At 35.0% G+C, this 26,199-nt stretch overlaps 1 protein-coding gene and 1 pseudogene across 1 annotated transcript in view; one reads left to right on the forward strand and one right to left on the reverse strand.

Annotated features, from left to right (window-relative positions):
• Positions 1-26,199, forward strand: part of NLGN1 (neuroligin 1) — a 975,153-nt gene that overhangs the window by 466,256 nt on the left and 482,698 nt on the right. The window lies entirely within an intron of this gene.
• Positions 13,315-13,419, reverse strand: LOC126012656 (uncharacterized; annotated as a pseudogene).

Here is a 26,199-nt window from a genome sequence, read left to right on the forward strand (position 1 = left end):
CAGACAATGTGGCCTTGGGTGCACATTTTAGTTTGCTGTGATTTCAAATGATCTTTTCTTTCCTTGGATCTTCCTCAGTATGAAAGCAGACATTGCTCCCGCCACTCCCAGTGTCCCATTGCTATGATGCTTGATCTGCCCACTTTCACAAACTCACCTTAAAATAAACTGCAATTTTCACTTACCAAGCTATGCCTCATTATATTTTTCTATTTCTAAAATATGTTATTTTTCACTTTGCTTGCAATTCTTTCTGCTATTAAGAACTCAACTGTGGTTACCATGCCTTCCGCAGATCCCCTGAACTTAGATGTCATTCCATTCCCCACCACAAATAAGATAATTACCTTAAAAAATACCAATGAGTACCAGTGTTCTTTAGTTATCTTCTGTTTCACATCTCTAAATGGTTTCATCATCCCTAGGAGTCATCTGGGTGTCATTCCAGGTTTTTCCTGTAATTTTATGTCTACTGAAGTATTATGCCTTTTTATTTTTATAACATAAACTCTTACTAGTTTTTATAAGGTGTCTTCTCAAGTCAGGCTCAATTTTTGCTGCCTTAGGATTATTTTTAACTGTTTATTTGTCAAATAAACTTTGGTACGCACAAAGTAGATGCTACTTGTTATTATTGCATGTATTAACTGCTTAATGGAGTACTTGTCTTGGCAAGATAAGTACAAAATAAATACTATCTTATATGGTCATCTAATTTACTTAACACTGGCACAGTAGTCAGCAAATATAATTCAAAAACGTCAATAAATATACAAATTAGTTCACTTAAGTGTCTACTTTAGAAGAGGCATGATTAAGAGTATGAGAGTAAGATTGTAAGTAAGTAAGATTGCTTGCCTTGCATTAAACCAACCCAGTTTCCTGTCCTAGCACCACATATGGTCCTCCTAGCCCTATGAGGAGTGATGCCCAGAGTAAGCCCTGAAACCACTACAGATAGCTCAATAGTAAAAATAAAAAATATGGGGCAGGAGAGATAGCATAGCGGCGGGGCATTAGCCTGGCATGCAGCAGCCCTAGCTATATCCAGTTCGATTCCTGGCATCACATATGGTCCCCGAGCCTGCCAGTGAGGATTTCTGAGTGCAGAGCCAGAAGAAATTCCTGATTTGGATGTGGGCCCCAAAAAAGAATCAATCAATAAAGTTAAAAAATAAAATAAAATAAAAAAAGAATAGGGCAAGTAAGAGAGAGACTCTAGAGAATGTGTGTGGTTAAGAGTACTAGTTATGTTTGGACAATCTTGTGATCGATATGAGATATTGCTAGTAGTAGCAGTAATATTTCCCCTAACAGTGGTGGCAAAAGAATTCTCTGAATCTTCTAGAGAAATATCCTTTGCAGTGGAACTGTAATGCACGAAATTTCTAGTACTTTTTACATTGATTAGTGATATCTACATTAACCAAGTATTTGCATTATGGTTTGCTGTGCAGAATGTTTAGTGAAAAATTGGTGTTCCCAAATATTAGGTAAACATAACTTTAGTGTTCTAATGCTGCTCTGTGAATTAAAATAATTTTAATTTGGCATAATATGGTAGAAGCTATAATTAAACTGTATATTTATGGGCTGTATAATCAATTTCTCAAACTCATTTTAAGATTGCTTTTTCCCAAGGGTGAAAAGTGAGATTTGGGTTTAACTTTTAAGAATATGCTTGTTGTTAATTCTATTATACTTAAATACATATAACAGTCTTCTAACATATTTTTTACATATTTTATAGTTTGTATAGGATTACATTTTTATAGTTTTTATAATGGAGCATAATTAGCCTTCTAAAATGTTAAAAAAGGGAAATATTTCTATACTATATTATAAACTTTATGATCCTATAATCTAAATATACACTTCAGTAGGGAATGTAATGTTTTACTAGTGTGCACATATAGGCCTCTACACAATAAAGTATACTTGAATCTTACAACACAATGTAGCTGAAACTTTTTTATTTAAGAAATAGTAAATTAGATTAAATTGAAAATGAAGTATTTTTATCTTTGTGATATATTGGTGCTCATAATTTTATTCTGTTGATTTGATTTTTGGAATTGCTTGAAAACACTAGACTTCTGTAGTCTACAGTGTAATTTATGACAATGAAATAAACAAGCTACTCGGCTACGTCCTCACCACCCTGAGAGAGCTTATGCATCACTTATTGTCCTGCCAGGAGCGATTTCTGAGCACAGAGCCAGGAGTAACCCCTCAGTGGCGCCAGTATAACTCAAAAATCAAAAACCAAAAAAAAAATTGCTTCTGGTTCAAGAAACCATATGAGATGCCAGGTATCAAACTCGGGTCTGTCCTGGGTTAGTCACTTGCAAGGCAAACACCCTACCACTGTTCTATTGCTCCAGCCCCTCAGAGGATTATATGGGATGTCAGGGATCAATCCTGGGACTGTTGTGAGTCAGCTACGTGGGAGGCTATGCTACCACTCTGGCCTCCTTTGTGTATAAATGGCATAGATGTACATACCCAGAAAAATATCATGATTTTGTACATTATAAAATTTAGATTCCCTTTTGTATTTAAAATAATGTATATGTATATTTGTATGTAAACTTATATACAATTTATTAGTTTCTTCCCATACTCCCTCAACTAACACTTTCTTTTAACAAAGCACTTACTATTATGAAGACTTTTGATCTAATTTAAAATGTTTCTTCTCACCAGGAGCATGATTGACAATGTCATATATTATATTATGGTTTGACAAAGTGTCAGTTATTGAATTTTGGCAGTAGTTTCAATATATATGAAATAAGTTACTAAAATATCTTTCTTTTTTATTTTTAATTATGAGAACAAAGATGCAAAAAAAGAGGACAAGGTAAAGTTACAGTGGAAGGACAATCATCATTAACATAATTCTCAGAAGAAGTCCCCTTGCTGATATCTTTGAACTTTCAGCCAAAGAACATTAAGATAAATAAAACAGATTCCGTGTACAATTACTTTGTCCCTCAAGTCCCCAGATCGTAACACATTATAATATTTCTTAACAGCACACGAGGCAATCTAAAGCCATAAAACTTACGTAACTCCTTAAACATTAGAGGCATAGTATTTTTTACATTTCCATGTACATGCATATTAGCTTATATTAACCTCAAATTTTAAGTGTTTTTTAAGGATTAGAGTCAAAGGAGCACAGTAAAAACTGTGTTAGAGTGGCAATTGTTGTTTGCATAAGCCCACCAAAATATGAGGGGCATGGAAAGGAATAACCTTGGCCTAAATACAAAGAGACCCTATCCCTGAAGTTTCCTGGCATAAGACCAACTCTAGGCTCCAGGCAAGCTAGATGATCCATTCCAAGACATTGACTGTAGTGCCAACACACTTTTCACACAGTCTCTGTTGTTGGTATCATGTTTCTGTATTAAAGATCCTGGAATCTGCATATCCCACATTGAAGTCAGGATGTGGAGCATCCTCTTGTTTCACCTCACCATTAAAGGGTAATGCAGAGAGCCCTGTCCTGTAAGCAGGTCGTCGTTGTTGTTAAGTCTTCTCAGTGTTAAGGGAAGTCTCTTTTGAGCAGGTCGATGTCTGAGCAGTGGTATGGTCTTCCGTGGTAGAGGATTGCTTCCAGGTGAAGTCCTGTAGACAAACCTGGATGTTTCGTGGATGGCTTCCCTGGTTCAGGGGTGAATGGAAAATGCCCTTTCTTCTGAGGTCTGTGCCAGGTCGTTATGTCAATGTTCAGGGTGTAAGATTTGTGTGTTCCAATCTCTATTAGATAGGATCTTATTTGTATGTATAGTATTTTCCCATTTTAATGTGCCAATGCAAAAAAGAAGCAATCCCAAATATCTTTCATTTACTAACATTGAACACCAAGTATTTTTGAATGCAGATAAATATTTTTAGATAGAGTCATTCATCTTTGTATGTATATAAAAATTCCTTCCAAAAATGGCAGCCTACATGAACCTAAAAAGCCATTTAGGCATCCTCAAACTGCCCAACCCAAGAGAAAGCACAGAAAACTGTACCAGCCAAGAAACAATGAAAGAATTAAGGAATTAAAATATTTATTTTTAAAACAATTTCTTTCTTTTAGTTCCTTTATAAGAATCAAATCATGCTGCTTTATATTTCTGACAATTATACACTAGTAAAAGGCATGGACAAAACTTTTTAACCAATAAAATTGGGGTGTGCATATGTTTCAGTGTTCTGAGACCACATTTCCAATTCTGTGCTTAGTGAACTAGATGGTTCCGGGGATTGAACCTGGGCCCCTCACAGAACATGTAAGATAGGCACTAGCCCTTTGAGTTAGCTATTTAAATCTACAAGCATTTGGTGGGGGGATGATTTTTGTGCCCCACACTGCAGTGCTCATTTTATTCCTGACTCTGTGCTTATAGATATGTGCTGGTACTGCTCTGGAGATCATACATGGTGCCAGGGATTGAAGCCAAGTTGGCCACATGAAAGGCAAATGACTTAGCTATATTATCACTGTTACCCTGTACTTTTAACGTAATATTTAGTTTTGTACTCAACTTTTGAATCCAAGATATGAGATATTGTATTTATTAAAAATAATGTCTATAGGGGCTGGAAAAGTAGTACAGTCAATAGGCTGTCTTTTTATATGCTACTGTCTTAGATTTAATCCTGGCACTCACTCTAGTATGGTCATCTGTACCCCTCAAGGAGTGATTTCTGATTATAGAGGTGAAAGGAAGCCAGGATTACTACTGGCTATGGTCCCAACCCAAATAATAATAATAATAATAATAATAATAATAATAATATTGATGGTAACTAGTATTAGTCTTATAAGTTAACATTTCTCACTACGAGATTTATAATGCTTATACCTATTGACATTGTACTCCAAAGCTCAAGGATTTCAGTATAGATGAGAGTTACCTTTATCTCATGTGATCGTCATTAAAAATCTAGTGTTTGAGGTCCTCTTCTACAAAGAAAAGACTAAGATGATTACTTCTAAGAAGTGTAATTCTGACATCACCTTACTCTTTCACTTATTCTTTTACAAGAGATCTGGAAATGCTTTTGAAGTTTTCTAGGTGAATAATTAATAAACTACTATAGAACATGTTCTCTTAAAAACGTTATAAAATCTAAATCACAAAATGTGATTTTTGTTTTATCAATAGGTAGGGTGTAGAAAAAGAGTATATCTGATATGATTATATTGACTTTGATTAATTAATCAACCCCAGAGCTAAGAATCAAATCTAGAGCCAGGAATAAAAATGTGCCAGGCAAATACCATACTTCTGAGTCACATGCCCTGCTCCACCTATTTCACTTTAAATCATGCTCATCCGAGGGTGTTCTTATGACCTTGCACCTTTGAGATATGTTGATTCAAAACTAATTTACTCAATTTTAGTAGAGAACTAATGTATATTTTTGTAACAAGCATTACACATATTATCTGTCTGTATAAAAAGGAAAATATTATTCCATTAAAATAAACTAAGTTCTGCTGTAAGAAAAATAATTTTTAATATATATTTTATTTAAACAACTTGATTACATACATGATTGTGTTTAGGTTTCAGCAATGTAAAGAACACCACCCATCACCAGTGCAACATTCCCATTTCCAATGTCCCAAATCTCCCTTCTCCCCACCCTACCTCCACCTGTACTCTAGACAGGCTTTCTATTTCCCTCATACATGCTCATTGCTAGGATAGTTCACAATGTAGTTATTTCTCTAACTTATTTCCCTGTTTGTGGAAAAATAATTTTTTGCTCTCTCTGATTCTTTGGAAGAAACAGACAATTCTTTTGATCAAGTATACTCACTGCTATATAATATTTTGATAATTCAGATTGCCATGATTTTGATCTATGGCTCTGTCATCTTTGTAATAACCTCTTTATTTCTGGAGACAGCGGTAGATCACAGCTTTTTATGATCTTTTCATTGTATTGGCTCAAAGTAATGTTTGACATTAGTCAAAACAAGTGATAATCTCCAAATTGTAAAGAAAACTGAAATTTAGGCAAGGGATAGAACATGTCATATCATAAGCATTATTAACTCATATGTTCCATGCCCTTTAAAACATCTTATTTTTATGTATTATTTTTTTGACATTCATTAGGTTTATTGAAATATTTTTAAAGGCTGACTTCTAGTGTTTCAAGATAAGGACTTCTTACAATGAGGCTCTAAAATGATTCAGTCATTTAGTAAAAATTTAGTAAATGGGTAATTTTTCCTACTCTAAGCATTTAGATATTTCATAATATAAATATCAGAGTAAGTAGATAACTCATCAAGTAATTGTTTATTAACTCTCAGATCTTGAAATAGTGATCAAAACAAAGGTTCTTTTTGTCGAGACTTCTTTTTAGATGGAGATAGAGAATGGTGTGTAAGAAATAAACAGAAGGTGAAGAGTTAATCATAATTTAAAGTAATTCTTGCATGCATGCATCTGACCTTGTTTCATCTCTGGTGCTACATGGACTTTTAGCATTCCTCAGACTCGCATTGCATCACAAGCCTAGTTGTTCCAGAATCTCCAGTAGGGTATTGCAGGTTTTCTAAGTTCCATTTGACAGATCCCTTCACCCCAAACAGCCTCACACAAAAAATAAGTGAATAAGTGAAAAAGTGTGTGAGAACAAAACTTTATGAATCATTGACATGAAACTGAAAAATATACTATATATTAGATGATCAAAAAAAGACTGCTACAGAATATAATCAGATCACATTTCTTAAGTAGTTATTCAATTAAAAATGCTCTGGTTGGGATCAGAGAGATATAGTACAGTGTGTAGGGTTCTTATCTTACACACGAGCAACCCAGTTTTTTTTTTTTTTTTGACATACCTATGGTACCCTGAGCAGTAGAGAGTTATTCCTGAGTGCTAACCAAGAATAAGCCCTAAAAAATGCTGGATGTTGCTCACACAAACACAGACCAAAGAAGCACTGACGTTTAAAAGAGGTTTTATGCTTGATTTATAGCAGTAAATTTATTGCAAAATTCAAATGGTATAAGCAAAAGTTGGAATATATGGCGTCTATAGTCTGAGGTCTGTGTAAAATTACACATTTATACAAAAATGTGTAAATGCATAGGCTAATTGTGAATACAAAATTTGTTTTGTTATTGTAGAGAAATGCAGGATGTAACTAAAAAATAAAGGAGTTAATTAATATATTGTACTGTATTAAAATGTTGCAGGTGAGGCCAGAGAGATAGCATGGAGGTAGGGTGTTTGCCTTGCATGCAGAAGGACGGTGGTTCAAATCCAGGCATCCCATATGGTTTCCCGAGCATGCCAGGAGCAATTTCTGAGGGTAGGAGTAACCCCTGAGCACTGCCAGGTGTGATTCTCCCCCCTTCCCAAATGTTGGAGGCATTACTAAGAAAGGGACAAAACTTTAAGACCCCAAATTATTTTTGTGGACACCATAACAAATAATCAGAGCACAATATTTTCTGGTTATTGGAGATGCAAAGACAAAGAAGAAAACTTTTCTTAGCTCTGTGTCTCATTTTATAGAGGAAAGAGAATATCAATACAATACAAAGCATTACATTTAAAATACAGAGCATGTAATAAAGTAATATAGGATTAGAAGAAAAACCTAGAAGGCAGATGAGAAATTTGAAATAAAATAGTGCCATAACTTGCTAGTTTTGCTTTGTGCCACACTGGGCCAGCTTAATTAGGTCTTACTCCTAATTGCACACAGATCATTCTGATGGGACTTGGGAGACTATCAGTTCTATTGGTTATCATATCTGGGTTACCTTTTGCAAGGCAATTGTCCTACCCACTTACTGTCCTCACGACTCAAGATAGGACAGCTTGGGAAAACTTTGGATATAGATCTGTCAAAATGCTCTTAATAGATATATGCATAGAATGAGTATTTTAGGCAAAAATAAAAGAACATTCAAATTTCAATTTGTATTTAAGAGGAAGCCTCAGATTCGTCATATCAGTCATGTAGAGTCTGGTAATAAAGGCTGTAGTCCTTTGTCTGGAAAATGAAGCAATATTTTGGCTTATTGAGAATAAAACAGAATAAAGGGAGAAACAGGTATGAAGACAATGTAATAGTCTAAAAAAAGTATGAAGTGTGTAGAAATTCAAAGTGGCTTGATTATTTGTTTTTATAGTAGATGGCAAAATTTGAGAAATATTTGTAGAATAAATTATAGCTCCAAAGTTTTTGTCCTATTATTGCCAGAGAAAATTCAAGATTTTGAAATGCAGATGGTAAAGGCACAATTTTATGTTGGTAAAGCAGAAATTGTGCTTTCCAGATCCATTTCTGGAGTTGGATATATATGTTAAAATGTCTTTATATTGAATCAATTTATCATTATGTCTTTATTTTAAAATTTATATTTACATGAACTTAACCATGCATCTTAAACAGAGATCTATTTAATATAGAAAGCTAAGCACAAAGTCCAACCTGTACTCATCAAGATTTATAATTTTCCAATTTCATAGCACAGTTAATAAGATTCCCATTTCCCTCCCAGGCTGTCATAACTTATGATACTTAGGTATATGTTTCAGTTTGGTTTTAGCCAAGGGAAGTCACGTAACCAGTGAAGCAGAGAGAAGAGAGAAGATTGCCATACTTGAATCTGTATCATCAAAATGACAAAATGGGCCTATAATAAACAATAGGTTAGTGCTTGATATGCCTACAGCAGTAGTTGCAATACATAGCAGGCAAGTTATTTATGAAACGAGCCTCTTGAAAATATATAGTTCTTACAATATGAATCTCATTTCTGTCTCCTTTCCAACAAAATAGATTGGCATTATCCATCCACTTAGAACACATGGTTACTTTATTAGTTTTAAAGATATGATGACACCATATAGCTAGAAAATATTGAAGAAATGCAATTCATATAATAAATGAAACATGACTATATTTTTAAATCTTTGTTGTAATATTTAGCTTTTCAAAATTTCAGAAAATATAAAATAAGATCTTAAAATTCAAAGTATCTAACTAGTATTAGTAAAGTATTATTTTCTTGTGATATTATGTTATTTATTTGATTTTGTTAATGAAAAATTAATCATTATATACATTTTTATATATAAATGTTAGTATATATAATAAACACCCTGGAGGTTGTGTATGAATAATAAGCTCATGTTTACTTTATATTCCTAGCAAAATCTGCATTTATATTTTGTTTCTATACATGATTTTAATTTCAGAACTTTCAAATAAATTAATATATATTATTTATTCTATATTATATTATATATACATTTAAAATATAATTGAATATATTTATTCTATTATCAACTTAAATGTTATATCTAAATTAAATATATTTAACCTCTTACCTTCTTAATAAAATGAGACAGAACATTTCAGACTTGATCTAGTTTACAGTTTTTTTCTTGTTCAACTCCACATTCCTTTTTAAAAGCAGTGATTTTTATCCTACAAGTATCCTAGAAGAAAAATGTTTAGCTTTTCATTATCTACTTACATATTTATATGTTTAATAAGAGTACAAACTAGGTTGGTGAGATAGTTCAAAGAGATGAAGCAAATATTTTGCATGCAACAGCCCTGACATAATATTGAGCACCTTGTCAGGAATATCTCCTCAACACTTGCTGGAAGTCATTCTAGAAATGTGTATTGCACCCACTTAAGAACAAAAAAAAAGTACCAAATAAAAATTTTAGTGTGAAAGGGAAGATAAATGAATTGCAAAGCATAAGTTTTGTAAAAGAACTATAGTACCAGATATAGTGATCAGATGATTTCAATATGTTGAATGACTGTGAACTCAGTTTCCAGGGCAGAGACAGATAACAGGTTCACAGAAACTACTACTGGTACTACTATTTAGAGATGCCATTTTTCTGAAAAACTATATAGTTTTTGATGTTATATTAATGGACAGATTATAGCATTTATGAGCAAGAACTTTCACATCTATTTTTCATAGAGACTTTTCTAATTGTATGATAATCCCATGCTTTACATATAAGTCTATCATATTTAAATTATACAAATGTGACTCTCTCTTGTTTTTCTTATAAACTTTGGTTAGAAACTTAAGGCCTATGCAGGTTAGATCCCTGGATCACATATAATCCCTGATCCCCACCAACAGAGCCTGGGCAGAATCAGGAGGAAATCTTGAGCACTACAAATTTTGGCCCCTAAATAATACAAACAAAAAAAAAAAATGCTTATATTTTCTTTTCTCTTGGTTATTTTCCTTTTATACTTTAGAAGTTGAATAACCATTCCCATAATTAATTTTCAATGTATAGCATATAACCTATATTTTATAAACTTTTGTCTGTGATATACTTTTGTTTCTTTGTTTGTTTGTTTGTTTTTGGGTCAAACCCAGCAGCGCTCAGGGTTTACTTTTGGCTCTACGCTCAGAAATCGCTCCTGGCAGGCTCAGGGGACCATATAGGATGCCGGGATTTGAACAACTGTCCTTCTGCATGCAAGGCAACCACCTTACCTCCATGCTATCTCTCCAGTTCCTGTGATATACTTTTTAAACATAAATTGATGTTTTTTATTATGGAATTACTAACATTATGTTATTTCCAACATTCATGTGATTTTTATGAAATTTAGAAAGTTCACTATTTTTTACTTATTTCACTGTTATTTCACATACATTTTTACACATCATTCTTATCATATATTACTTTTTAATTAAATCAATTACTATGCTTTTATATCTTCAAAAATAATCTCACAGCTTGACTTTATTTGCTAGATATTTTACACAAATAGAAAGAACAAAAGACATTTCTAATATTCTTCCATTCACAGAACAGAAATATCATTCAAAACATAAAATAATGTTATTCATAAAAACAATTTTTCCTTCACTTGTCAATAGTTCTTAATTAAGAAAATATGTAAGATTGATTTCTAACATACCCTAAGATATATTATTAATAAGTAGGTTCTATTTAGAAATTTTTACACATGAATTATAAAAGAAATAAGTAAAGATTAGTAATGGAATATGAAGAAAACTCAGAATTCTGTTTTACGGTCATTGTAAAGAATTCAAATGCCCCATTAAGATACAGGTATTTTTTATTTAGTAAAATATATGTTTTTATTCATGGCCCTAATAAAAATGTCATGTTTAACAAACCAAAATGATTTGTTCTTCACAAAAAAATTAATTATAAATTTATTAAATTTTACTCTTCTGAGCTTTTTGTTTGTTTTTGTTTGTTTGTTTGTTTTGGGGCCACATCTGGTGATGCTCAGAGGTTACTCCTGGTTCTGTGATTAGAAGTAGCTCCTGGCTTGGGGACCATATGGGATTCCGGTGGATTGAGCCACGGTGCGTCCTAGGTCAGCCATATGCAAGGCAAACGCCCTACCGCTTTGCCACTGCTCTGGCCCCTGTATTTTTTTTTTCTTCCAAACTAATCTCACATTAGTCTTTGCTTTATCTGAGTATTGAGAAAATAGTTTTTTTTTGTTGTTGTTGTTTGTTTTGGGGCTACACGCAGGAGCATTCAGGGGTTACTGCTGGCTCTGCTCAAAAATCACTCCTGGCGGGCTAGGTAGATCATGTGGAATGTCAGGGATCAGCTGTGGTTTGGCTTGTCTGCAAAGCAAAAGCCCTACACGCTGTGTACCAAGAGAAAATAATTCTTGCTTTGAAATATGAATATTATGAATCAAACATTTCACTTAACTCTCAAATGATAGGCTCTATGCATTTTTAATTAGTCAGTTTATTTTCTACTAAATAATATTGCTAACTTTCACTATTTCAAATTCAAGGACTACTCCCAATTTTGTAATCTGAAGTTGATTCCAGCATTGCTCAGGGAGCCATCTGATGTTGTGGATCAATTCAGGGCCATCACAAGCAAGGCAAGAATCTTGATCATTGTACTATACCTACAATTCCCCCAAGTTATGATTTTGTAGATGTATATGTAGTCTGGGCTTTATGTTCTTTTAGATATTGTGTTCATGTGACTAATAACATGTTTCTGAGATGTTGTTTTTAACTTTTTAAAAATTTTATTTAGAATTTGTTTTTTTAAAGTTGCTTATAACAAGGTTCACACAATCACTGCTCCTACCTTGAACCCCATCATCATCAAATACCATTTTTCCACCAAAGGCCTAGGTTTTATAAATCATTTAGATGTTAAGCATAGCTAGTCTCTGCCACTTATTACCCTTTTTTTTTACTAATACTAGAATATTTTGTTTGTTTTAAACCACATTCAGTAGTGCTCAGGGTTAATTTCTGGTCTGTGCTCAGAATCTACTTATGGTAATACTCATACTGTATGCGGTGCTGGGCATGATACTCAGGTTGCCAATATGCAAAGCATGTGCCTTACTTGCTGTGCTATCTCTCAAGCACTTATCTGGGATCGATCCTTGGTCTTTTAAAATCAACTAATTTATTTTATATTTTATCACATTATATTCTATGTTATTGTAATTGAATCAATAAAGAAATTACTTTTATAGTATTAATTCCACAGAAAGAGTTGCAATTTTCCACATATTTAAGAAGATCTTTTAGTTTAATGAATTTTCAAGTTTATGAATACCTAAAATTCTTCAGATATACATATATAAATACATACAAACATACTACTATTACTTGTTTCCTTACTACTAACTTCAGTACTGTATGTGGTTACCTTAAGGAGAACTACATAAAATTATTTTACTTTTACTCAAAACTTTTATTTTCTTCTTTCTTACTTTGGTTTTGGGATCACACTTGGCAATTTGCCTAGCTCTAAGCTCATGGATCACTCCGAATGTAGCTGAGGGATTGTCATGGTGTGCCTAGAATGAACTGGGGACAATCACATGCATAAAATATTACTTAGTTATCCCTTTGCATTACTTATCTGGCCCACCTTATTTTTCCCTTTAATTGAAATGAAAATTTATTTTTTTCTGTTGGGTAATTTGGGCCACATCTGTTGTGTGCAGGGTTTACTCTGGAGACCATATGCATGGTGGGAATTAAACCTGTGTGTACATGCAATGCAAATATATTTCCTCTGTACGATTTTCCTGACAGCAATAAAGCTTAGTTATTATATAATTTAGGTAAGATGATTATAAAATGTTAATCAATATACTTTTTTTAAAAATGTATAAAATCTTGAAAATGGCTCTTGACAATGTGTTCTTAGCAATGATTCAACTTTTAGGAAAAATTATGATTCATAGAACTTTCTTTAGTGGCATCTTAGACAATTTTTTTTTTTTTTTTTTTTTTTTTTTTTTTAATATGTGTCCCACCATTTTTTTTTTTTTTTTGGTGCCTTTACTGTACCTCCTCATTCTATACAGTCAGTGTAAAGCACACAGCCTGTGGTAAGAATTGGGAGGCCTTATCTTATCTTTTATTTATTTTATTTTTTTTTTTTTCTTTTTCTTCAGGGCAAATTAAAGTTGTTTTTTTTTTTTTTGTTTGTTTGTTTGTTTTGTTTTGTTTTTGTTTTTTTTTTAAAATAAGAATTCATTTAAAGGACAAAATTAATTAACATAATGAGGCAAACCAACACAACACGATATAACAACACAACATAACATATAATATAATTGCTATAATAATAATACATATAAGTCAAAAAAAAAAAAAAAAAAAAAAAAAGCCTCCGACCAAAAAAAAAAAAAAAAAAAAAAAAAAAAAAAAAAAAAAAAAAAAAAAAACCACAATTTTTTTTTTTTTTTCATAATGGCTTACATATCTTTCACTATAATATTCCGGATACCTATTCACATTGAATCAGGGGAATACCCATCACCTAATATGTCCTCTTCCCAATCAAAAATCAAATATGCTGAAAATAGGCAAAGTCCTTTCTAGAAGCTTCCAACCTCAGTTTGAGAGAGGATGTGAAAAAAGTAATTAAAATACCACAACAATACCAAAAAAAATATCAAATTAAATAACCGATAAGCACTACAGCAATAAAGGCAAACACCACACAGTAGTCTCGGTTCTGAAATCCAATCATACTCAAGTACAAAAAGAAAGAAAAAGACTAAACAAAATAAAATAAAATAATATTGGAGACATCAACCGTAATCTCCACACCAAAATAAAGATGTCAATGTTCTAGGTGTTTCAGAAAAGTGCTACCATTCTGTGTTTTTCTTTTGTCCTCTGACTTACTTCGTTTAACATAACATGATCTAGGTCCATCCACGTTGCTGCAAAGTCTGTGATTGTATCATTTCTAACTGCCATGTAATATTCCATTGTATATATGTACCACATCTTAATGATCCATTCATCTGTTGTTGGGCATCGAGGTTGTTTCCAAGATTTGGCTATTATACTGAGTGCTGCAATAAATAGTGGGGTGCATACGTATTTTGGAATGAATGTCCTTCCATCTTGGGGATATATGCCTAGAAGAGCAATTGCTGGGTCAAATGGCAGCTCAATTCTGAGTTCTTTGAGCACTCTCCAGACTTTTCTCCATAGATGTTGGACCAAGGGGCATTCCCACCAGCAATGAATGAGAGTTCCCTTCATACCACATCCTCTCCAACAAAGGTTGTTCCCAGTATTTTTGATGTGAGCCAACCTCACTGGTGTGAGGTGGTATCTCATTGTTGTCTTGATTTGGATCTCCCTGATAATGAGTGAAGGTGAGCATGTTTTCATGTATTTGTTGGCCATCCTTCTCTCTTCCTCAGAGAAATGTCTATTCATTTCGTCTCCCCATTTTTTTATGGCTTCGTTTGGTTTTGAAGGGCTCAGGTTTCTGAGCGCTTTGTATGTTCTAGATATCAGCCCTTTATCTGATATATCAGGTGAAAAAATTTTTTCCCATTCTGTTAGCTGTCTTCTTGCTTTAAGTAGGGTTTCTTTTGACATGCAGAAGCTTTTTAGTTTAATATAGTCCCATTTGTTTATAGTTGATGCTAACGTTCTTGCCATTGGTGCTCCATTCTCAAAGACCCTTTTGATATAAAGGTCTTCGAGTGTTCTGCCTATTTTATTCTCGATAAACTTTATAGATTCAGGTCTGATTTCCAGATCTTTGATCCATTTTGAGTTGACTTTTGTATAAGGAGTGAGATATGGGTCGATTTTCACTTTCGTGCATATGAGTTTCCAGTTGTACCAACACCATTTGTTGAATAGGCTTTCTTTGTTCCATTTCATATTCTTGCCTCTTTTATCAAATATTAATTGGCTATATATCTGGGGGTTTATGTCTGGGAATTCTGTTCTAATCCACTGGTCTGAGGTCCTGTCTCTGTTCCAGTACCATGCTGTTTTTAATACTATAGCTTTATAGTATAGTTTCAAGTTAGGTAAGGAGATGCCTCCCAACTTCTCATTTTTCAGAATGTGTTTAGCTATCCTGGGTCTTTTATGGTTCCAAATGAATTTTATAATTGATTGTTCTATTTCTTTAAAAAATTGTGTCTGGATTTGGATAGGAATTGCATTAAATCTATATAGCAGTTTGGGCAAAATAGTCATTTTGACTATGTTAATTCTACCTATCCATGAGGATGGGATGTTCTTCCATTTCTTTAGATCGTCTTCAATTTCTTTCTGAAGTGTTTTGAAGTTTCCCTGGTATAGATCTTTCACTTCTCTTGTAAGATTGATTCCTAGGTATTTGATATTTTTTGATACTATCTTAAATGGAATTGTATTTTTAATCTCTCTCTCCTCAACTTCATTGTTTGTATATAAAAACGCTACTGTCTTTTGTGTATTGACTTTGTATCCAGCCACTTTACTGTATTGGTTGATTGTTTCTAGGAGTTTTTCTGTGGATTCTTTAGGGTTTTTGATGTATATCATCATATCATCAGCAAATAGAGCTAGCTTGTGTTCCTCTTTCCCTACTTGAATTCCTTTGATTCCCTTCTCTTGTCGGATTGCTATTGCTAAGACTTCTAAGGTTATATTGAATAAGAGTGGAGAGAGTGGACAGCCTTGCCTAGTTCCTGACCTTAGTGGGAATGCCTCTAGTTTCTCACCATTAAGTATAATGTTGGCTGTAGGCTTTTCATAAATAGCTGTAACTATCTTAAGGAAGGTGCCTTCTAACCCTATTTTGCTAAGTGTCTTTAACATGAACGGATGTTGGATTTTGTCAAACGCCTTCTCTGCATCGATTGATATGATCATGTGGTTTTTGTCCTTCATATTGTTGATGTGGTGTATAATGTTAATTGATTTGCGTATGTTGAACCAACCTTGCATTCCTGGGATGAATCCCACTTGATCGTGATGTATGATTTTTTTGATGAGGTGTTGGATTCGGTTTGCTAAGATTTTGTTAAGTATCTTTGCATCAATGTTCATTAGTGAGATTGGTCTGTAGTTTTCTTTTTTGGTGGTGTCTTTGCCTTCTTTAGGAATAAGTGTGATATTAGCCTCATAAAAGGAGTTGGGGAGGATTCCTGTTTTTTCTATGGTTTTGAAAAGTCTATGGAACAGTGGTAATAAGTCTTCTTGAAATGTTTGATAGAATTCACCTGTAAATCCATCTGGGCCTGGGCATTTATTCTTAGGGAGTCTTTTAATTACGTCTTCAATTTCCTCTGAAGTGATTGGACTGTTTAGAGTCTCTAGGTCTTCCTTTTCCAGTCTTGGAAGAGGGTGTTTGTCCAAGAATCTGTCAATTTCTGGTGGGTTCTCTAGCCTAATTGAATATAGTTGTTCATAATATGATCTCATGATACGTTGTATTTCTTGGGGTTCTGTTGTAATCTCTCCCCTTTCATTCGTGATCCTAGTGATTTGGGTGTTTTCCCTCTTTTTTTTGGTAAGTTTTGCCAATGGTTTGTCTATCTTATTTATTTTTTCGAAAAACCAACTCCTGGTCTCATTGATTTTTTGTATTGTTTTCTTAGTCTCTATGTTGTTTATTTCTGCTCTGGTTTTTATGATTTCTTGCCTTCTGGTTGTGGTTGGATTTCTCTGTTGCTGTTGTTCCAATTCTTTGAGGTGATCTTTTAAACTGTTAGTTTTGTTATTTTCCTGTTTCTTAACATAGGCCTGTAATGCTATAAGTTTCCCCCTAAGTACTGCTTTTGCTGTATCCCATAAATTCTGACATGTTGTCTCTTCATTGTCATTCGTCTCAAGGAATCTTTTTATTTCCTCCTTGAGTTGTTCTTTGATCCAGCTGTTGTTAAGCAGTATGTTGTTCAATCTCCATGTATTAGTTTTCCTCCATTGCTTCTTTTTAGCATCAATTATAAGTTCTGTTGCATAGTGATCTGAAAGGGTACTTCTAATGATCCTTACCTTTGTGATCTTATATAGGTTGGCTTTGTATCCTAAGACATGGTCTATTCTGGAGAAAGTTCCATGTGGGTTTGAGAAGAATGTGTATTCTACTTTCTGGGGATGGAGGGCTCTATATAAGTCTATTAGCCCTAATTCTTCTAATTTTTCATTTAGAGCTCTTATTTCTTTACTATTTTTCTGTTTGGAGGATCTGTCCAGTGGTGTTAGTGGAGTGTTGAGGTCTCCTACTATTATCACAATTCCCTTCATGTGTTTCTCTAGGTTTGTCAGTAGTTGCCTCACATATTTTGGTGAATTTACATTAGGTGCATAGATATTGACCAGGGTTAGCATTTCTTGATCTAATGTTCCCCTGATCAGTAAGTAGTGCCCCTCCTTGTCTCTGATCACTTTCTTGAGGTTGAATACAATTTGGTCCGATATAAGAATGGCTGTCCCTGCTCTTTTTTGTTTTCCATTGGCCTGAATAATTACTTTCCATCCTTTAATTCTAAGCCTGTGCTTATCCTGTAACTGTAGATGTGTTTCTTGCAGACAGCAGAAGTCCGGTTTATTTTTCCTAACCCAGTTCTCTACTATGTGTCTTTTAATTGGAGAGTTTAGTCCATTAACATTTAGGGAAATTATTGATAGAGAGGACTGTTGTGCAGTTGTATTGTGTGGAGTGGTTGTTGTTACAATCGGGGGTTTGGATCTTGTAATTCGTCTCTAAGTAAGTCGCTTAGGATCGGCTTAGTTTGCACAAATAGTTCAAGTTCGTTCATATTTGTGAATGTTTTTAGTCTACCCTCCCATATGAATGATAGTTTTGCTGGGTATTGGACCCTGGGTTGGAAATTTCTTTCACTCAGTCGTTTAAATACGTCATTCCACTGTCTTCTTGCTTGAATTATTTCAAATGGGAGATCTGGTTTGATTCTTATATCCTTTCCTTTGTACTTGAGGTTTTTTTTCTCCCTTATTGCTTTCAGGAGTTCCTCTTTCTCTTTGTTTTTCGCCATTTGGATTATTATGTGTCTTGGTGTGGGTTTATTAGGGTCTACTTTATTAGGGACTCTCTTGACTTCTTGGATTTGTCCTAAATTGTCTTTCCAGAGGGTGGGAAAGTTCTCTGTTATTATCTCCCTGACTACTTGTTCTTCCCCCTTCCCTATTTCCTCCCCTTCTGGTATACCCACAATTCTTAGATTGTTTCTTTTGTCCTTGTTCATGAGATATTGGATTTTTCCTTCCAGTGCTTTGCCTTTTATTTCTTTGTTGGTTTCTTGATCATTTTTATATTGCAGTTTTCCTTCGAGTTCATCGATGTGCTTTTCCAACTCTTTGGTTCTACTCGTAAGGCTTGTTATTTTGTCTTTTAAATCCTTCACTTCTTTTTGTATGGAATCTCTCATGTTCTTTAACATTTCTTCTTTAATTTGGTTGAGTCGTTCGTCCATGAATTTCTTATACTCGGTTGCTAGGGTTTCTTTCATTCTGTTTAGTAATTCTTGCATTTCCTTCCTCATGGCCGCTTTTAGGTCTTCTTCCCATGAATCTGTGCGTTTTGGTGGGCTTGGAAACTTGATAGGGCTTGTCATGTTGTCTTCAGTTATAAGGGATCTCCTTGATTTACGCATAATTCTTTGTATTTAATGATATGTTTTGGAGTGCTATGACTTCTAAATTCGGCCTGCTTTGGTCTCCTTCCTGAAGGTTTTTCTAGCGGGGCTCACGCCTCCCCAGCCGGCCCTCAGGCGTCTCTGGGGGGAGGGGCACGTCCAAACGCCAAGCAAAAGGAGAGAAACTCACTCAAGCCTCCCCGGCCGGCCCTCAGGCGTCTCTGGGGGGAGGGGCACGACCAAATGCCAAGCAAAAGGAGAGAAACTCACTCAAGCCTCCCCGGCCGGCCCTCAGGCGTCTCTGGGGGGAGGGGCACGACCTAACGCCAAGCAAAAGGAGAGAAACTCACTCAGGCCTCCCCGGCCGGCCCTCAGGCGTCTCTGGAGGGAGGGGCACGTCCAAACGCCAAGCAAAAGGAGAGAAACTCACTCAAGCCTCCCCGGCCGGCCCTCAGGCGTCTCTGGGGGGAGGGGCACGACCAAATGCCAAGCAAAAGGAGAGAAACTCACTCAAGCCTCCCCGGCCGGCCCTCAGGCGTCTCTGGGGGGAGGGGCTCACGACCACCTAACGCCAAGCAAAAAGTCAGAAACTCACTCAGGCCTCCCCGGCACTCAGGCGTCTCTGGAGGGAGGGGCACGACCTAACGCCAAGCAAAAGGAGAGAAACTCACTCAAGCCTCCCCGGCCGGCCCTCAGGCGTCTCTGGGGGGAGGGGCACGTCCAAACGCCAAGCAAAAGGAGAGAAACTCACTCAAGCCTCCCCGGCCGGCCCTCAGGCGTCTCTGGGGGGAGGGGCACGACCAAACGCCAAGCAAAAAGGAGAGAAACTCACTCAAGCCTCCCCGGCCGGCCCTCAGGCGTCTCTGGGGGGAGGGGCACGACCAAACGCCAAGCAAAAAGTCAGAAACTCACTCAGGCCTCCCCGGCACTCAGGCGTCTCTGGAGGGAGGGGCACGACCTAACGCCAAGCAAAAGGAGAGAAACTCACTCAAGCCTCCCCGGCCGGCCCTCAGGCGTCTCTGGGGGGAGGGGCACGACCAAATGCCAAGCAAAAGGAGAGAAACTCACTCAAGCCTCCCCGGCCGGCCCTCAGGCGTCTCTGGGGGGAGGGGCACGTCCAAACGCCAAGCAAAAGGAGAGAAACTCACTCAAGCCTCCCCGGCCGGCCCTCAGGCGTCTCTGGGGGGAGGGGCACGTCCAAACGCCAAGCAAAAGGAGAGAAACTCACTCAAGCCTCCCCGGCCGGCCCTCAGGCGTCTCTGGGGGGAGGGGCACGACCAAACGCCAAGCAAAAGGAGAGAAACTCACTCAAGCCTCCCCGGCCGGCCCTCAGGCGTCTCTGGGGGGAGGGGCACGACCTAACGCCAAGCAAAAGGAGAGAAACTCACTCAGGCCTCCCCGGCCGGCCCTCAGGCGTCTCTGGAGGGAGGGGCACGTCCAAACGCCAAGCAAAAGGAGAGAAACTCACTCAAGCCTCCCCGGCCGGCCCTCAGGCGTCTCTGGGGGGAGGGGCACGACCAAATGCCAAGCAAAAGGAGAGAAACTCACTCAAGCCTCCCCGGCCGGCCCTCAGGCGTCTCTGGGGGGAGGGGCACGACCAAACGCCAAGCAAAAAGTCAGAAACTCACTCAGGCCTCCCCGGCACTCAGGCGTCTCTGGAGGGAGGGGCACGACCTAACGCCAAGCAAAAGGAGAGAAACTCACTCAAGCCTCCCCGGCCGGCCCTCAGGCGTCTCAACAATTTTTAATTAATTAATCTTGTTAATTTTATATTTTTATGTTTATAGATTTCTGAAAGGACTTCATAGACTTTTAGCTCAATTTCTCTATTACTGAGGAATTAAATATTTCACAGAGCTATATACATCCCCATATTAAAATTTTTCTCTATTCAAATAGTATAGTGCAATTTTTTATGTACATCAAAATTAGGGTGGCATAGCATTTTATTTAATTTTAAGTTAAAAGAGCATCTGGTCTGATATTTGTAAGACTGTCAATAAAAAGAAAATACGTGGGAAATGAGATTCTTGATATATTATTACTTGCTAAAATGGCCTAAAATCACCATATTGATTTGCTGGTGACATATTAATTAATTAATTAATTAATTAAATTACTTAAAATAGGGTCATGTTATAAAATCATCTAAAATATCTTTATGCAATAGATGTTAAAATTTCTTTGGAGTTTTGTTTGTTTTTGTTTTTGTTTTCGGGCCACACACGTTTGGTGCTCAGGGGTTATTCCTGACTAAGCATTCAGAAATTGCCCCTGAATTGTGGGGGACCATATGGGATGCCGGGAAATCGATCCGCGGTCCTTTCCTTGGCTAGTGCTTGCAAGGCAGACACCTTACTTCTAGCGCCACCTCGCTGGCCTCTTCTTTGGAGTTTTTGAACCAATTTTATATCTGCACAATAGACATTATAATTTTAATTGTATAGTAAAAATATAACTTTCTTCTTTTCCTATAACTGTACAGAATAATCATAAGAAATGGAAAATTAAAACTACCTCTCTTTCATTTTATTTTTACTAGATTTGGTGGAGTTCAGTGGCTACTCTCAGGAGGTGTTCTTTGTTAGGGAGAACATAGGTTGTCTGCATTTACCCTAAAATCATCCTGTTGAGTTTTCTCTGTGTTCTTCTGTTTTCATTCTAATGACATATTCAAGTTGGCCCTGTTTCCATTTTTTGGACAAAAAAGGGTTAAAGCACTTATTGCACATGAAAATAAATAAGTTATACATATTCTTTTAAGTAATGTTTCTAGTTATTTAAAGATTTTACTAACAATAATTCTGACATAAAGGAATTTATGTTAGAGCAAAAAACATTACAATTATCTCCATTCGTAATTACTCAATCCAAATTTTAAAAGAATATCTGTTAAAATATCCATGGGTTCTGAAAGGCTTTTTGTTTGATAACGATTTTAATCTGTATACTAAATGCTGAACCAAAACTCTCACCTGACATTGACTCTTTGAAATCTGTACTATAAAGTAAAAAACACTGAACAATCAAATCTAAATTCTATTGTATGAAGTGCTCTATAGTTTATCCACTTATTTATTTATTTCAACTGAAGATTTTTACCAAGTACATTTAGTACAGATTTTTTTTAAAAAATATGGTATTTCTTAATATCTATCCAAAACCAGTTTCATCCTATGTTTCTATGAAAAAGTAAAATTTGGGAATGCTGTAAAGGCAAAATGATATTCTAATTAGCAGTTTCTTCTGATATAACATAAAATTCTGATTTCAAAAATTCATTTAAGAAATTTATATTTCAATATTTTTCATAACTTTATTATAATTTATGAAAATTATTATGAAAATGGAATACTTATGCCAGCTTTTATTGTGGGCAAAGTGAATTACAAATCTTTCACAATAATATTTAAGGCACATGTTTTTGTTTATTTTTGAGTCACTTCCCGCTGTGCTCAGAGAGTACTCCTTACTCTGCATGCAGAAATCAGTCCTAGTTGGCTCAAAATATCATATAGGATATACAGGATCAAACCCAGATCTTTCCTCTGAAGGCAAACATCCTACCTGATGTATTATCATTCCAGGCACTTTCCACAACTTTTTGAGATATAACAGAACACAAAATATGCATATACCAACTTAATCATTATCATAATGAATTGATTCAACATCTTTAAAATTTCTGTTCTTTTCTTATTGTTCAGGCATATGTTTTTATTATAAATATTTCAGATGAGAACCAGAGTCAACAATTTTAGAATAAAATATAGTATTATATTAACCTTTGTATAACTCCTAAATTTAAAATCAGGTACTACCATTGCCTTATCTGTCATTTTTTACTTGATTTGGTTCAAATAAATTTAGAGTTGTATATACATAAACATATATAAATATATAAACACATTTACATATACAATCACAGTAATTATAGTGATTGCTTGATCATCTCACACATTACTAGGAAGTTCATTAGGACCATAAAATGTGTCTAAGAGTGCATGGCTAAACATATTATATGTATGTGTATGTATATATGTTGTATATATTTGTTTGTTATTATAGTACCCTCAATTTCTTTTAGATGATTTTAAAAACTCACATGAAATTTTCTATAGCGATAAGAACATTTTCAGTGATACATAGAAGTTTTTAACTAATGCTTACGATTGTGTAGATAAACTCCAAAACATTAATTAGTTGTATAAGGTAAAAAATTTAGAGCCTGACACTGACATTGTATTAACATGGAAATTTACTATACTTGTCACTAACAGGTCTAATATTATTTTCCCCAGTTAAGCGATAAAGTTAATGAGGTACAGAAAAAATATAAGTAAACTTAAATGTTCCTAATAGTATTATATTGCAGATGTAAATATTGATATCCAGAGACAACCAAAGCAGAGTTTCCAGTGTAACTATTGTACTATTATTAGATTACAGCATTGCATTTCCAAGAAACTCCAAAGAAATTTCTAAACATTATTGTTGCATTTTATTTGTCCAAATCTCAATTTCAGATGTTTCAACTGCAAGATTTTTTTTTATTTTTTTTAAATTGCAAGATTTTTATCTTCAACTCCTCCTAATGGACCAATATACACTCTAATTCAAGAGCAAATCGATAAAGTATTGCCAGATAATCTGTATTTGTGCTAAATGTAACAGCTGAAAATAATGATCTTTTCCATTGCTACAACAAGCAATTTTACGCACGTTAGTGTTCCCATCTACAATTTGGTAGGAGTGTATGAGGACTTCCCCATAACAATAAACCCTCTAGCTGGATGTCCAGAATTCAACTGAATTCTAATCTTTTTAACACAGATTACTCAAATTTTTTTTACATCAGATTACACAAATTAAGTGCTCAGTCTCCTAAGGCTAGCTCCCAATTTAGATTTTTATCAGATTCCATCTGTCACCAGTACTTTTGACTATTAAGCTATCTCTTCTCATGCTTTATTAATTTCCTAGAGTGGCTTATAGAATTAAAAATCCTGTTTACTCCCTAAATCATTATTTGCTCATGAAGAATATGTAACTCAGGGAGAGCCAGATGAAATAGATGCATTAGGCAACACACAGGAATGGAAGGAATGGCTCAGAGCTTTCATGCATTTCTTTTTCCCCAAATATTCACATACTTACTATGCTTACTTACTTCTACCCAAGTAGAAGTATTTTAAAACCTCCTCTTGTTTTTTGATAGAGGTTTTCTTCAAGATTGCCTAATTGTTAATATTAGCATTTGATTTCACTACTAGCTTTTCCTCTTCCCTCAAATGACGTCTGGGGATAGGTAGTGGCTTTGGAATCCTTAATCAGCTGGTTCCCCAGACAAGCAGAAAATATTTTTAAATGCTTCACCAACTGTCACCTCATTAACATAACAAGTGACTTTTCTAGGTCCCTCTGCCATACTTAAGAATTCCCTAGGAGTTGGAGAGCTGTAAAGAACAAGTGCATGCAGATCAAGTACATAAATATTTATAAATCTTAAAAATAAGTTTAACAATCAACTGCCTTAAATTTATCACATTTGATCACAGAATTTAATTTGTAATATATGGAAATGTATAAAGGCATAAAGGTAACTTGGATAATGTTCAGAACTCAAGAACTTTGAAATGGCTTAATAGATAATAGGAAAAATATAGATAAAGCTTTGCTTAGAATAAGAAACCATAATTTTGTTTATCATTCTAAAAAGTCATTATCATATTTATAATGTTCATAGTCCATAGCTAGGAGAAGTGAAGTTGTAGAGACAAAGCAAAGTCAAGTTATAAGGGTATTAAATTCTAGAATTTAATAAATCACAGATTTTACAAAAAAAAAAAGTAACATCTGACATCTTCTACGGGTTTTAGAAAAAATATGCATGCTTGGAGTATGATCAAGAAAATATTGTTAGTGTTCAGAGAGACAGAGAGAGTGAGAGAGAGATCATGAGGGTGATGCCAATGCCTTGTGAGCAGCCAACCCCTGTATAATCCTGGCACTGTATGGTCCCTGGGCTGCTGAAGTCCTTGAGACATCCTTCAATGCCAAGTGTGGCTCTGGATGCTCTTTAGCATATTCAGGGTCTGAATATGCAGGGCTATCCTTGTAATCAAATTATCAAGCCTCACCTCAAATTTCGATCCTTGTGTTAAACTGTGACCCAGGAAGATTAACCAAGTTTCACCTGGAGAGAATCCAGGGCTTTCTAAGTATTGCTTGAAAGGCCCTAAGGCCCTCTCAAAGAGTAAATTAAGTACTTATTGACAATTTATTGGTACGTAATGGTGGAAAAGTAAAAAGAGGAAAATCATTAGTTAACACACAAAGAAAGGAGGATTGCATTACAGATGTGAGTTAAAAAACAAAGTTTTTGTGAATCTTTATAAATTACCTCATAGATGACGAAAAGTGAACCAAAGATAACATTTTCCTTTATATGCCCTAACCTAGTGTTTAATATATTCATAAGTTGGTTTCAACTATCTTGCACAATACAATTTTTCTTGTATCCCTGTTAATATTATAGACATCAAACTATTCATAAATCAGTAACACAGATCATTTCAGAACTGTGAGCATAGAGACTATTGTCTTTATAATTACATTCTTTAATTATTTCAATCTATAAGCAATTCTATAGTTCAGAAATGCTAAAAATTCAACCAGATAATTTTCTTGTTTTTGTCTATAACAAAATCTATATATCTCAAATAAAATAAGTCAAATGTAATGATTTCATTGTAGCTCATAAATTGCCTTTGATGATACTATATGTAAGTCATTATATCTAGTTCATACCATTCTCCAAATAAAAGTCACCTGACAGAGATTAAATAACTCTCATTGTCCACCCAGAATACTTAAAAAATATAAAAATATATATTAATTTGAATCTATTATGTAATATATTTAATTAGGAAGATTTTCTTGTCATTCACAAACTTACAAATGAATATGTGAGGTAGGAAGAGATTCAGAGAAGGCAGAAGTTAGAATAAGTCATTTATACTATTTTTTAAGTTTAATAGGAGATGAGTTTAAGATGAGATATTCAATGAGCAATAGCAAGCACTACCTGATAGAGCAGTAGAGAGTGATATTCTGTGTTTAAGATGTACTGTTGACTGCATCCAATAATTGAATGTACTTGGATCAAACTCATCCTCAACTGTTCAAAAAACAAAGCTGAAGTCTTAATCACAAACAAAATTACTAGAGGGCAGGAAAAATATATTGTAGTAGAAAGTTTAGAAAAACTTTATAAC

This window comes from Suncus etruscus, chromosome 6 (genome assembly GCF_024139225.1).
Source record: "Suncus etruscus isolate mSunEtr1 chromosome 6, mSunEtr1.pri.cur, whole genome shotgun sequence".
In the NCBI taxonomy this organism is placed as follows: domain Eukaryota; kingdom Metazoa; phylum Chordata; class Mammalia; order Eulipotyphla; family Soricidae; genus Suncus; species Suncus etruscus.